Below are 14,217 nucleotides of genomic sequence, written 5' to 3' on the forward strand. Positions count from 1 at the left end.
TTGAATCTGCCTCTAGTCTGGGAGCAGTCCAAAGCCAGAGCTCCCAAAAGGAAACAAAATGCTGTGAATTAAGATCTCTACTTCCAGTCCCACTCACCACACTGAAGTTGATCACTTTAGCAGACAACATCATTTAGTAATTCAAGTGGGATGAAGGCTTGAATTACCTGGAGTTTTTACTCCATTCCTCCATTTGAGCTGACTCAGCCATACCCTCTGTAAACCAATTTTTCCCTTAACTTACTAATTTCACATAAGCAGCTAGCATATAATTCGATCAACTACAGTGTCTCCCTATTGCCTGCAGGATCAAATATAAAACCCTCTGTTTAGTTTTTAAAGTCTTTCATAATCTGACCCGTTCCCACCCCTTCAGTCTTTCTCATACCTTTTACCACCCTCACCCATCCAAGTAAGCTATGATCCATTCCTTGTGCAAGAAAATCCATCTCCCAACTCAATGCATTTTCAGTGTTATCTCTATGCCTGAAACTCTCTCCCTCTTCATCTCTTCTTTCTAACTTCTCTGGCTTCCTTTAAGTGCCAGCTAAAATCCTACATTCTGCCTTGTCCCCCTTAATGTTGGTGCCTTCCCCTGCCTGATAGCTGTACAAAGTTCTTTGCATGTTGACCCCTTCGTTAGATTGTGAACTCCTTGAAGGCAGGAACTGTTTTGGGGTTTTTTTTTGCCTTTCTTTGTATCCCTAATGCTTAGCACAGTGCCTGGCACATAGTAGGCAATTAATATTTATTGACGTGACTAAGGTTATGATGATAGCTAAAATTTACATAATTCTTTGAAATGGTTCAAAGTGATGATGTACAATGCGTTAAACTCAGCAGAACATCACAACAGTTCTGCGAGATAGATACTCCATTTTACAGATGAAGAAACTGAGGCCCAGAAAAGTGACATGACTTGCTCACAGATACATAACTCTTAATATTCAGAGGCAAGATTTAAACTATAGTCTCTCCTGTTTCAAAGTCCAGAGCTTTCCAATGGCAATCCTCTGCCTGACTATCCTCGATACTCTGAAATAGCACTGAAGAAACAATGCTATAAACTCAAAGAATGCCTCTTGTGGGCAAGAATCGTTGTTTTCTCTACTATTTGTAACATAAGTTCTTATCTGGAGTGAGTATCCAAAAGATTAACGTTCAACATTCAGTAAATGAACATTTACTAAATGAATTACTGTGTTGCAAAGTACTAGGTTAGATGCTGAGAGAAAACATAAAGTTTCTATGAGACATTATATTCATGCCTTTACGGAGCATAGCACCTAGTGAGATAAACTCTTTGACACACCCAAAACAACGGGTTACTAGAGTTTTTGAATAAATAAACAACCAACATTGAATAAGACTGTAGGGAGTGGGGAGGGAGAAATAGAAAGTCCAGATAAGACATCCTTTTCTAAACTTCGAAGACTGAATCAACTAAAAACCATTTAACTGCTATGTGCCACATCCTGTACTAGGAGCTGGGGATGTAGATACAAAAGTGAAACTTCTCCTGCCCTAGGTAAGCTTCTATTCTACTAGAATGAGTAAGACGGGAGGAATGATACGTGCGTCTGTGGGTGTCTATATGTATAGACTAAGAGGCTAACTTGGTCTCCTTTCCTCAAACCTTGATAAACAGGGGCAATTTCTCCTAGCAGATTCAATCCGGTGGGTCGGAGGAGGGCAGACGGGTCGGAGTTCTGCGTCCTCTTCCCAATTCTGCCTGAGTGGTTTTCCAGTTCAGCACTGCGCTCCTCCGCTTCCCTCGAGATGTGCCCGCCCGCTTCGGTTTCCACAAGGACCTGAGCACGAGACCCAGAGTGACGCCAGAACTACATCTCGGGAGGCCCGGCCCTGCCCCGCTCAGCGTAGAACAGAGCGGCGGAGCCCGACGCCGTAGGCCTGGAGCAGGACAGAACCAGCACAGGAAAGGCCCAGGCCCTGGGCCCTCGGGTCCAAAGGCTCCTCCACAGAGCCCCGAGGTGCCCAGGACAGCGGGAGGGGGTGGAGCCCTAGAACGTGGTCCGCTGGCGGGGTGGGTGGGCCTCAAGGCTTTAAATGGAGAGGGGCGGGGCTTAGGGCCGCCCTTGGGGCGGGGTTTACTCACCACGTGGGTAAACAAGGCGCACGTGGAGAAGGCTGCCCCTGAGACTTCTTGGCCAGTTGGGAAAGGTCAGAGCCAAGGTCTTTGGACCTGGGCCGCTTGGAACAAAGCCCCCAAGGAGCAAGTGAGTGGGAAGGAATGGGTGGCAAGCGGAACTCATTCAACCTCCCATGTGACTCTTGTCCTTCTATTAGATTTCTGGTCTTCCTGGTGTTACCACAAAAAAAAAAGTCAACTAGGAAGAGAAACTGGATTCTGGTCCTGGATGAACCACGTGAATTGCCTAGGACACCTTGATCCAACCATTTTCCCTCCCCAGACCTCAGTTTTTCCATCCTTACTTGTATGAAATGATTTATCCTTTATGTATCAAATAATAGAGTTGAACTACGTGACAGGATGAACTCCTTGGTTCCCCAGATACTGTACTATCTCCCTGACTGTTCCTAATCTGTCTCTACTAGTCTCACCTCCTCACCCTTCATATAATTATTTCCCAAGGTTCTGTCCTTGCCTCTCTTTTCTCTATAAAACTTTCCTTGGTGAACTCATCTTCTAACAAAGCTTCAACTGTCATTTTTTTTTCTGCAAATGACTCCCAAATATGTATCTTCAGCCCTTACTGTTCAGACTTGTATTTCCAGCTGTCTACTGGGTGTCTGTAGTTGGCTATTCCCACCACACCTCAAACTTAAACACATCTAAAATCAAATTCATATTCTTTCTCTCAAATCAGTTTCTCCTCTTTTTTCAGTTTCTGTGGCACACCATTTCCTTAAGTGCCTGAGACTAAAAAAAACTCAGTCATTGTTGACTTTCTTCCCCTCCGTCAACACCCAGCTCTAGCCCTCAGTCATCACCAATTTCTGTGAATGATTTTGGCCTTGTCCTCCACCCTGCCCCTAGTAGACTGTGAACTCCTTAAAGGGCAGGGATCATTTTGTCTTCATCTTTGTATCTCCAGCATCTAGACCTGTGCTTTATGCATAGTTATCAATTAATAAATGTTTGTTGAAGTCTATTGTTGGTTGACTTATCATTTTACTCCTTTACCAAAAATTCTTCAAAAACTCTCTGGGTTCTCCACAATCGAGTGTCAACTTACATTTCCAGCCTCAACTCAGTCTATTTCCCTTCAGACTAACAGCTTTCTTCACAACTCCGACAAATTCTCTTGTTCTGCCTTGGTGCTTTTGCTCACAACATAGCTAATGCATAGATTGTTGTACCTCACCTCTCTGACAGCTGAAATCTTGCTCATTCTTCCAAAATTGGTTTGAATGCGATCTCCTTTCTGAAATACACACAGAAGGCCAAAAAATGATCTTGTCCTTATATTAGCTCTTAGCACTTCCCTCACCCCTCTCCTATTAATTGTCATGCTTTACCTCATCTTGCTGTTGGGTGCTTCATTCATTGTTTTATACTCCTTCAGGACATTGTTGCTTTTTGTATTTTCTTCAGTACCTAGCCCAGCATATCTCATATAGTTGGCACTCAACAGATGCCTATTGAATGAGGGAATGAATAAATGAGAGAATTGTCCTAGATGATTTCTAGAGTTCATTCCAACTCTAACTTTCTATTGTCATTTTAAATTCTACATAATAGAATCATAGAATTTTAGAGCTGGAAGGGAACTAGAGATTGCATCTCCATGTAGTATTCTTATTATACCAAATGCTTATATTATACGTAGTAGTGTCAATTGGAAAGACTCTCCTATTGTAACAATAGTACATATAATCAATGATGTACTAAGCCCATTATTACATTATGTGAGTCTTTAACACTTTTTTTTTTCAGACGAATTGTCACCACTTTCTCAGAGCTAACTTAGTACCCAAGTCTCATTTTTTCTAAACCCTGTCTGGCCCAGCCATCCTCTTCTTCATCCTCAAATTCAAATAGTTCTTTCATTAGAACCCACATGGCCCAGGGATCTGTTCGCCAGAGCAAATGTAACAGATGCAGTCTCTGCCCTCCAGATGTTACTGTCAGTTTATGCAAGATTTTCAGCCAAGCCAAGTTGTTTGGGTTTGATCCGGGGGCCTCCTGTTGGTATTTTGGTCACATGTGGGGAAAACAAAGAAACCCAAAGATTCATATTCCCACTGGTAATGCTGATGGCAACAGGTGGGTGCTTTTAGTGACATGGGAGAAATGACCGAACAGAAGCGTATTATGCAGATTCCAAGGATTATACCAACATCCAATGCTCAATTAGGACAGGAAACTACACGTTCCAAAGTGAGCACGTTTGGGGGCCTTTTCTCAGTCTGTGTTTCCAGTCCTCAATTTTGAAGGTTCTGCTTCTTGATAAAATGCCAAATTCATGCCAACCCAATCTGTCTCCATAATGCATATGCTTATGGGTAAGAACATTGTTCAGACACATATAGACCCTCCTCTCAGAAAATCCAGTCAACAAAAATTGAAATCTATAAAGCAAGTAGCCTGATCACTCAGACCTGTAAAGGACTTTTGAAATCATCTATTTCACAACCCTCCTATTTGACCAAGGAAGAAGCCCAGAGATGCTAAGTGATTGATGTAACTCACCACACAGTGAGTTAGGGGCAGGGCCAGGACCAAACTACAAATCTTGACTTCCAGTGTGGCACTTTTTTCCCTATACCTACAGTTATAGATTTCAAGCTGGATGCGATTTTAGAGATTATCTCACTCTCACTTCATTTTACAGAAGAGGAAACTGAAGCCCAGAGAGGCTGTAAGCAGTTCAGACCCAGATGGCTGCTGTTGTTGCTTCTCTGTACTTTAAGAGGACCAATGATATCACAATATTGGGGTCAAGGGACAATGTATTCAACTGTGACTGATCAGTCCAACTTGAACTCAGAAGGCTTTACCAAAAGTCAGGAATAAATAGTATGTATGGACGTCTGGGATGGAGATCTCTCTAGATTTGCACATCTTACCTTTCCTTTGTGCTGACATGATTCTGCTTTGCTCACAGAGTACAGAGCCTTCTTTGATTCAGGCACACCATGCTGGGTGGCCTCATACTCAATGTGCCATGTCTCACAATGGACACTAAAATTCTTCAGAAAGACCTGGAGAGTATCCTTGTACCACTTCTTTTGACCTCAGTGTGAACACCTGCCTTGTGTGAGTTCTCTGTAAAATAGTCTTTTAGGTAAATGTGTATTTGGCCTTTGGCCTACATGACTAGCCTACTGGAGTTGTACTCTCTGAAGTAGAGTTTGAATGCTTGGCAGTTCAGCTCGAGAGAGGACCTCAGTGTGTGGTACCTTATCTTGCCCAGGCAATCTTCAGAATCTTCCTGAGACAGTTCAAATGGAAGCGATTCAGTTTCCTGGCATGGCGCTGGTAGACTGTCCAAGTTCCACAAACATACAACAATGAAGTCAGCACAACGGCTCTGTAGACCTTCAGTTTGGTATGCAGCCTAATACCTCTTTTCTCCCACACTTTCTTTCAAAACCTCCCAAATGCTGAGCTACTTCTGGCAATACTCTAATTACAAATATAGCAATCTTTCCCCTATCCCATGGGGTGTTCTTTTTTTCTTTTCTTTCTTTTTTCTTCTTATTTTCTTGAGATTGGACCTCCTCCCTATCTTGCCTAGGCTAGAAATACAGCAGCCACTCCCAGGCGGATCCCAATATTTATCATCACTGAAGCTTTAACCTGCTCTGTTTTTCCAACCTAGACTGGTTTGCCCCTCCTTAGGCAGCTTGGTGGCCCTCCACTCCCAGAGGGTGATCATACTGCCCTCTTGCATTTCAGAATGCCCAAACTCAAGTGATCCACCAACCTCAGCCTTCCCAGGAGCAGGGACTACTACCACACCCCGCAAACCTTTGCTTTCCAAAGGATTTTTGAGTAAGGTCCCATGAGTTAACAAACAACTCTAGTGCATTTAAAATAAAATAAAATTTACAAAAATTGGAACACACTAACTCAGGAATGGAGTTAGTATGAGTATGCCAGTATCACTATTTAAGAACTAAACTTTCATAGGCTTGGCGGTAATTAACCATTTACATATCTGGCCTAGAGACTCTAGCTCAGAATTTCACTTTCCTACCTGGAGCCTCATCCCATCCTCCTCTGGGCAATGGGATGATATTCTCACTAAGTCTTTCTCTGATCATACTTCTTTCTTGCACAATAAGAACACCCACACCTGTTCTTACTAACCTAATGGAACCTTCTATGTCTTGTAATACAATTTAATTTCTTGTCAATGTCAGCATATTTATTCTATTAAGAAAAATTAATGTTTCCTACTAAGTTGATGGAGATGACAGACATGGGGTTGTCTCTGATTCCTAAAGAAAAAGCAGATTGAGGTTTGTGTGGGCCTGTTGAAGAATTATCTAGCTCAACACTTTTCTTTTCCTTTATTTGTTCAATCTAGGGGTGGGGTGGCTGAGGGGCATGTGTGGTAGAGGTAAAGGAGGAGAATTTATTTCTAGCACTATGGTAACCTTGCTTAGCTTCTGAGCCTCTGATCTGACTGTAAGGAAAGGGCCCACTGGGGACATAACAGGCAAAGATTTATTTCTGAAAGCAAAGCCTTGGCACCCAGTCAGGAAGGAAATGTGGGAGGACATGGGAGAACTCAAGTCCACCAGACAACTGGCCCCACCAGCAGGTCTTGGAGTGAGAACAGTATCTCCACTCTGGTTCATAGCAGCCCCACTTTCCAGTACCACTGGCTCCTTGAGAAGTCTCAGTCTGTTGGCTGAGTGTGAGTTGAACATTTCCAAGATGAGGCTAAGCAGGGGCGTAAGCTTGGATTCCAGGCCTCTGAGCTAAAATTTGGCAAAGCTGCCCTTTACCCCCACCCCCATCGCTTGACCTTTCTTTCTTCCCACTTTCCACCCCAGAAATGCTGGCTCCTTCACCACCCCCTGCCTGGACCAGACCTCCTGTAGGTCTCTGGTAGGCTACTCCACCCCTCCACCTGGTACAACAAGGGCACATGTGTTCTTTGGCAGCTATTTCTGCTTTCCCTCCTTGGGACCTTTCTAGCTTGTAGGGACTTCTCAGGAGAGGTTAGTTCCTCTGAACTGGGGTAAACTAGACTTGGTTTTGCTATTTTCTGGCTTTGATATCCTTCTCCGTGGGCCTCCCCCAACCTGGGGCTAGTTTCTGGTATCAGAATTGGGTCCATGGAGACAGAGTTGAAGCCTCAACTTGGGGACTCTACTGGGTTGGCACCTGTCTACTTATGCTTCTGCCTGTCTCATGTTTTATTTTTCCCTGTTTCTTCATCTCTTGTTTGCTAGAGAAGCAAGAGGACCTTTTTCCTAGCCCCAGAAGCTAGTCTCCCTTCTCTTCAACTTGATGAAAGAGCTCCTCTCTCAGCTACTGTCTTAACTGAGTTTTCATCCCTGAGTTCTTAATAGACAGGCTGATCCCAAATAAGAGAATTGTCCCAGTTAAGGTCCTGTCAATAGGAATCCTGATCTAAAGTGACCAATGACCAAAGTGGAACCCGCTCTGAAGTGTCACTATTGATCAGACCTCAGTTGAAGAGGTCCAGGGTCCATGTTTCTAGTACTGCTGGGGAACCTTTCACATTCCCCTTGTTTGGAAAGCTCAATCAATCAACAAATATTTATTAAGCACTCATGAGGGCAAGGCTCTGGGCTGCTTCTGTTGGAAAGATTAGAAAACATCTCTGCCCCTTATCTTTCCCTCTATCTCAAGGGGTCTTGCCCAGCCATTTCAAAGTGGGCTACAGAGATCCACTTCCCCTTTTGCCTAGTTTTTAAAGTTTATAAGTAACACTTTAACCCAACTTTGTAAATCAGTACAAACAACTTACTAGCCCCATACTTCAATCCCCCACACCCCCAGGCTTGTATTGCTGAGGTGAGATGCTATGGGGACAGTGGGGCAGTGTCAGAAGTTTTAATACTACTTTATCCCCAATATTCAGTAGCTGGGGGTCAGAAGGGAAAGTATTCAGCAGAAGTATCCCTCCTTATGTCCTCAGTCCCTTGAACCCAGAAAGCCTGACACCAAGCAATAACATATGGGCCAATGAGTATGACTTTGGGAAGGTCCCTTCTCCTAGTTTCATCATCTGTGAAGTGAGGGCCTTAAAAGAGCCTTCCAGTGATTCTTAACCCTTTTTGTGTCATGTCTCTCTTTGGCAGTTTGGTGAAACCTTTCTTAGAATATTTTTAAATGCATAAAATAACATACAGAGGAAACCAGTTCTCTTGCAATGTAGTTCTGGACCCCAGGTTAAGAACCTTAGGAGATGTTTTAAAGTTTCTTTTAGTTCTAGGAATCCATGATTCTGACCTAGACGTATTCTCAGAACTAGACAGGGTAGGCCCTTACTGTTGTTATTTAAGTGTTAAGGCTGCAAAAGCAGGGAGTTTTCTGTTGCTCCTTTAGCCAAGGAAGAAAAGAACTTCCTGACACAGTTTATGAGCTGCAGGTCATCCATTCTCTTGGACTTTTAGTGGTGTGGAGGAAAGAACCTTGGATGTAGAGTTGAGGAACTTCTGCCTTGAGTGCTGTATCACCAATTCCTTAGTTGTATAGTTTAGGGCTGTTTATTTCACCTCCCTGATGCTGTTTCCTCCTTGGTAAATTATGAATGATAATATTTGAACTACTTACTGGTCCGAATTGTTGTAACAAAAGTTCTTTGTAAATGTGAATTTTTATTATTGCTAATCATAGAATACGGGAACTTTTGAACCAGAAGGGAACCTTTTTGCTCATTGAGTAAACCCCTTCTGAGAAACATTATCCTTTGTGGTTTGGAGTGGTTATTTGCCCAAGAGGTAGAATAAGAGAAGAGGGAAGGAATTGTTAACTAAAACTATCTCTTCTACTGTCTTGTGGTGGTACTTGAAATTCCACCATTAGAAAGTAGTCTTGGGGTCAGTGCAGTAAATTAGTCTCCCTCAAATGCAAAGCCCTGGGAAGGAGCCCTATGCTAATCACCCACTAGGCTCTGAGTGCTAATGAACTCATCATATTCTTCTCCATTTGACAGCTATCAAGAGCATATTTTGTTTAGGAAGAGGGTAGGAGAGAGGTTAAGAGTAAAGGGGAGAGAAGACCAGGGTGCAGAGCCTGGGACTGCCATTAGGGAGGAGAGAATCTCCAAAGACAAACTTCACCAAGAACCAATATCCCACACTTCACACTCGGATCTATCCCCACACTAACTCTTATAGCATTGTCAAGTAATGATTCCCTATTTGGAAACCAAAACTGTTTAGTGGAAGATCACTAACAAACTTCCCTCCTGTGTCTGAATAGGAGTCTAATGCTCTATTTTCCCCTTTATAAAGAAAATCACCTCAGGGTGCTCTTTCCCCAGTAACTGCTATAGACAACCGGCCTTTCTTGGACTTACAGTGACATCTAAGCTTGAACTTCATCTTTTGTTTCTGCTAAACTGCTGATGTGAAAAGAGTGAAAGAACAAAGCTTGGGGACTCATGCACGTAGTACAGCCTGAATGGGAGAATATGATTCTAAAAAGGGAGATGTTTCTGCTAGGGTGAAGGCAATGTGCTTCTTTAAAATGTACAGCGAACACATCTGCACAGAGAAAAAAGAAGGGGAAAAATGCAAGCTTTGTTATTTTTACTCTTTGGTGGTTGGGGCCATCTGTGCAGGTTTAAGCTTGTCTGGAGAAAATTGGGATTTGTAGAAGAAATTCAAATTTATGATTACTTTCCATGCTGTCATTATGAAAAGAATTTTTACAGGATTTGGGGAGGCAATTCTGGTATTTTTACAGCACTTGTGCCAAATTCCAACAGCTGTTCTGGGTATGCATGGATGTGACGCCTTCTACCAGGGTAGCACCATGCACTGAATCGATATTCTTTCTCTCAGCACTTTGACTTCTGGGGTCTATTCACACCCGTTTTTTTGGGGAGGAGGTCTACATTGCCTGTACTTTCCATGAGTTACCCCTGCCTGTTAGGATCCTTAGGAACAAGGTAACCCTACCAGCTATTACAAATGATATGAGACAATATTATATACCTTTGCCCCATCTATGGAAGGGCGGGGGGCCATCTCCATTCTGGACCAAGAAGGTTCCAGAGAAGATAGTGAGGCTGGTGACTTTGCACATCTTCCTCACTTAAATCCAATTTACTTGCAAGCCACGGCATCACCTTCCTGATGTCATTGGTCTTCCTTGAGAGCAAGGAACAAACAGCAGCAATATGTGTAAGAAGTGTATTTGAGATGTTGAAATGCTGAGAGATTTGGACTCACAGAATTTTAGAGCTAAAAGTGACCTCAGGGGTCATTTAGTCCTGTAGATTAGGAAAGTGTGGATCATAACAGAAAAGTGATTTGCCCAAGGTCACGCACCAAGCAAAACCCATAAATAACTAGAACACAAACTCAGGTCTTTTCACTCTTCTTCCGCTATTCCTTCCACTGTAGTACATTGCCACATTGCTGAGACAGTGGGTGTGGGCTTCTATCAGTGTTATACTCAGGTAAAAAGGGTAAGAGAGCAAGAGAACTGGACTGTAGCACTGAGATTCTTTTATTCAGCAAACCTTAATTAAATACCCACTACAGTGCTCCAAGGAGATACAAGGATAAGTAAGGCAGAATCCACTTACAGTCCTTTATTAAGCACTAACTATGAATTGAACACTCTTCTAGGTGTATGGGATGCCAATACAAAGAATGAAACAGTCCATACTCAAAAATATCTTATATTCTAATGAGAGAGAAGAAATACATATGTGAATATATGCAGAATGGATACAAAGAGAATAAATACAAAATAAAGATGAACAGAGAGAGGGTGTCTTCACAATTGGGAGAGATCAGGAAAAGTTTCCCATAAAATGTAGTGCTTGAGCTTCATCATGAAGGAAGGAATTCTAGAAGGCAGAGAATTCTATGACAAGAAAATGCATTCCAGGTATGGAAACAGCCTGTGCAGAGAGGCAGATAGAGAGAAAGCATCCTGTATGAGTAATGGATGGAAGGCCAGGGTAACTAGATTACAGAGTGTAGGGGAGGTAATGATATACAACAAGAAGGAAGGGTGGGCCATGGTTTGGAAAGACTTTAAAGGACTTTGTATCTTATCCTAGAAGCAACAGGGAGCCACTGGAGTTGATTTGTATAGGGGAGAGACATGGTCAGAAAAGCTCTTAAGGAAAATTACTTTGGCAACTATGTGTAAGAGGGACTGCAGTGGTGAGAGACTTGAGGAAGAAACCAATAACCTGTTGCAGGCAATGGCTGATTTCAGTCCTACCTTATGAGTCATTATATTCAAAGGGGGCAGATCGGCCTTTTGTCTAAAAACAGCAACCCTTCTGCCTGTCATTTTGCTATTATAGCTTTGTTGTAGGATTGGGGTAGGGGAGAGGGTTTGAAGACTTTTTATTTCTCAGAGACCTCTGTGAAAATACAGATAGTCTTAGGAAAAAGTTCTACCTTAGGGCTGGAGTCCTTAACCTTTTTTTGTATCATGGATTCCTTTGGCATAGGGTGAGGTCTATGGACCCCTTCTTAGATAATGTTTTTAAATGCATAAAATTAAAATACAAAAAATTACAAAGAGAACCAATTATATTGAAATACAATTATCAAAATATTTTTTAAAAGAAAAAAACAAGTTCATGGACTATAGGTTAAGAACTCCTGCCTTAAGCTGATATTTTTATTATTAACTAAAGGCTTTAGCAGGATTCACAGCCGATTAAAAGGAAAAGTAGAACAAGAAGAGTAGAGCTAGACCAGAGGACTGGTGTCAATAATTCCTGGGGGAGAGAAAAGAAGGAGAGAAAGAAGGGATGGGAGAGAGGGAAGGAAGGCCCTGCAATAGACTTTGCTGACTTCACCATTTTGCTGAAGTTTGGCCCTTTCTCTGTCCCAACTGTATGTGAACCACTGAACATGATTTAATCACTATCTGCTGAGTATTCCCAGAGTAGATGAGTAAATCTTGGTCCCTTCCCATCCCTGAGCTCAACACTATATAGGTCATTCATTCCTTTTGGAGTCCAATGTTCCTTATTTCTACTTGCAAAAGCAGTGGGAAAACAAAGGACATCTTGCACTTTATCAAAATAAATTTCCCCCAACCTAGCTGAGTTTGGAATGGTTGGGTCCCAGCAGAATTTCTAGTGTTTGGCCTCCAGGGTACTATGAGGTTGGGAGAGGAAGCATCCCCATATTTTAATGTGGACTTAGTTTGGCTGTTGGGTTATGAAAGGGTGAAAGTTCATGGTGACCGCAGCATGGCCTTCCACCTGCAAGCTGGAGGCCCACTCGGCTGTTCAGGAAGAAGCCCAGGAATGATAGTCACTTGGGAGCTGAGGGCTGAGAGCCTGGGAAGGAGCTGACTTAGGACTAACCCTTGGCTAACATGTGGTCCAAGTAGAGGAGCAATCCAGATGGGAAGTTAAGCCAACAGAATAGGATGTGTTGGGTTTGGTTTTTCTCTTTCCTTCTTCCTTTGAGGAAACTTCTAACCGTCTGGCCTGTATTTGGTGTCACTGGAAAATATTTTCTCAAATTCTGTCAGATTGACGGAAAAAATTGAGAAATGAGAAGACAAATTGCAGCTGAATGAGATGTGTTTACAGATTTCAGAAAGCGATTTTCAGTACTTTTCATTTTAATGATGTCCAGAACAGCTGAAAAGAACGTGAAGACTGTAAGAGAAGATAGACATGGTCATCAATAAGGGAACACAAAAGGCAGGCTGGGTGGGTTTTATTAATTATTTTTCTTTTATTCATATAACAATGGCATGTCAGTAATTGACACAAAATATACTTAATTGATGCTAATAATTTTATCTTTTTGTTTCCTTTTTTTTTTTTTTTTTAAGAAACTGGTTTAGCTTCCTCAGGCCAATTTTGTCCAAGAAATTTAAACTAGACATGGTTGTGAAGCCACTAGTGCTTCGTGAATTTCTCCCAGTTCTTCCTCCCTCTCTCCCTCTTGCTAACAAAGCACAGTAAACAACCTTGCCTTCCAAATCCATTAGCATCCCTTCAATGTTGACATGCACCATTCCTGGGGGGAAGGGAATCACCAGTCTCCCCTGCTCCCCCCTCCCCATTTCCCACTCTCTCCCCAACCCCAGCTGCAATTTGCTGTCTTGTAGAATTGAGCTACCTAAAGCAAACCACCCCCTCACCAAGGAAGCTTGCTTTCTCAGCCTCAGGGGAAACATGATCCTTCTGTGACAGAACATGTTTCTTAAGGGAAAATTCCTGCCTCTCCCTTCTGTTCAGCATCATTGTCACTTATTGGCTGAGTATTTGGAGAACATTTTTCCCTTTGCCAACTCCCTCACCTCAAGTTCTTTGTTAGAACTCTATTTCTTTGGTGACAAGTAACAAAGTCCTTAGTTTACTACTTTAAAAAAATCCAAGGTACAAATGTCTGTAAGTGTCCACTATATGGACTCCATGAGACCATTCAATAAACGTAATTAAGTACCGTGTGTAGAACGTGCTAGGTAAAGGGGGAGGTATAAAGTTTAGATGAGACATGGGTTCCTCCCCTTGGGAGAACCTAGTGTTTGGTAGGAAGATAGGACAGAAACAAATAATGGAACCTGAAGGGACTTCAGAGGTCATTGAGTCCAACAATTATATTATACAGAATAATGTAACAAGTATATAAGAGAGTCCAAAACAAGGTGCTCTATGGACTTTGTGAGAAGAGGATAGAGCAACCAGAGCTCTGGTCAGTGGTGACTACATCTTAGGGTGTGGGCATTTACTTTTCAACCTGTCTTATAGCCTGCTTTTCTATCATCTTGCAACTGTCCTAGTACCTTAGCCTACTACCCATATCACCATGGTGTCCCTTTCCTAGTTTCTAACTCCCCTTTCTACCTCCTCCCTGGAATTTTGAAGTAAGTAGCCACAGGTCATGAAACATGAACTGAGGCTGGACTCTGTACTGAAGCAAACTTACCTACACTGCACCCCCAGCCCCATCCCAGCTGAATCTGCAAAGAAATTCCTAGTTTTATCTTTTGAGTACAATGCTGGGCACATAATGAGAACCCAACAAAAATACTGAATTGGAATCATAGAATTTGGGGTCAAATACAAGCTTCGCTGTTTTACT

The sequence above is a fragment of the Notamacropus eugenii genome, chromosome 1 (genome assembly GCF_028372415.1).
Source record: "Notamacropus eugenii isolate mMacEug1 chromosome 1, mMacEug1.pri_v2, whole genome shotgun sequence".
In the NCBI taxonomy this organism is placed as follows: domain Eukaryota; kingdom Metazoa; phylum Chordata; class Mammalia; order Diprotodontia; family Macropodidae; genus Notamacropus; species Notamacropus eugenii.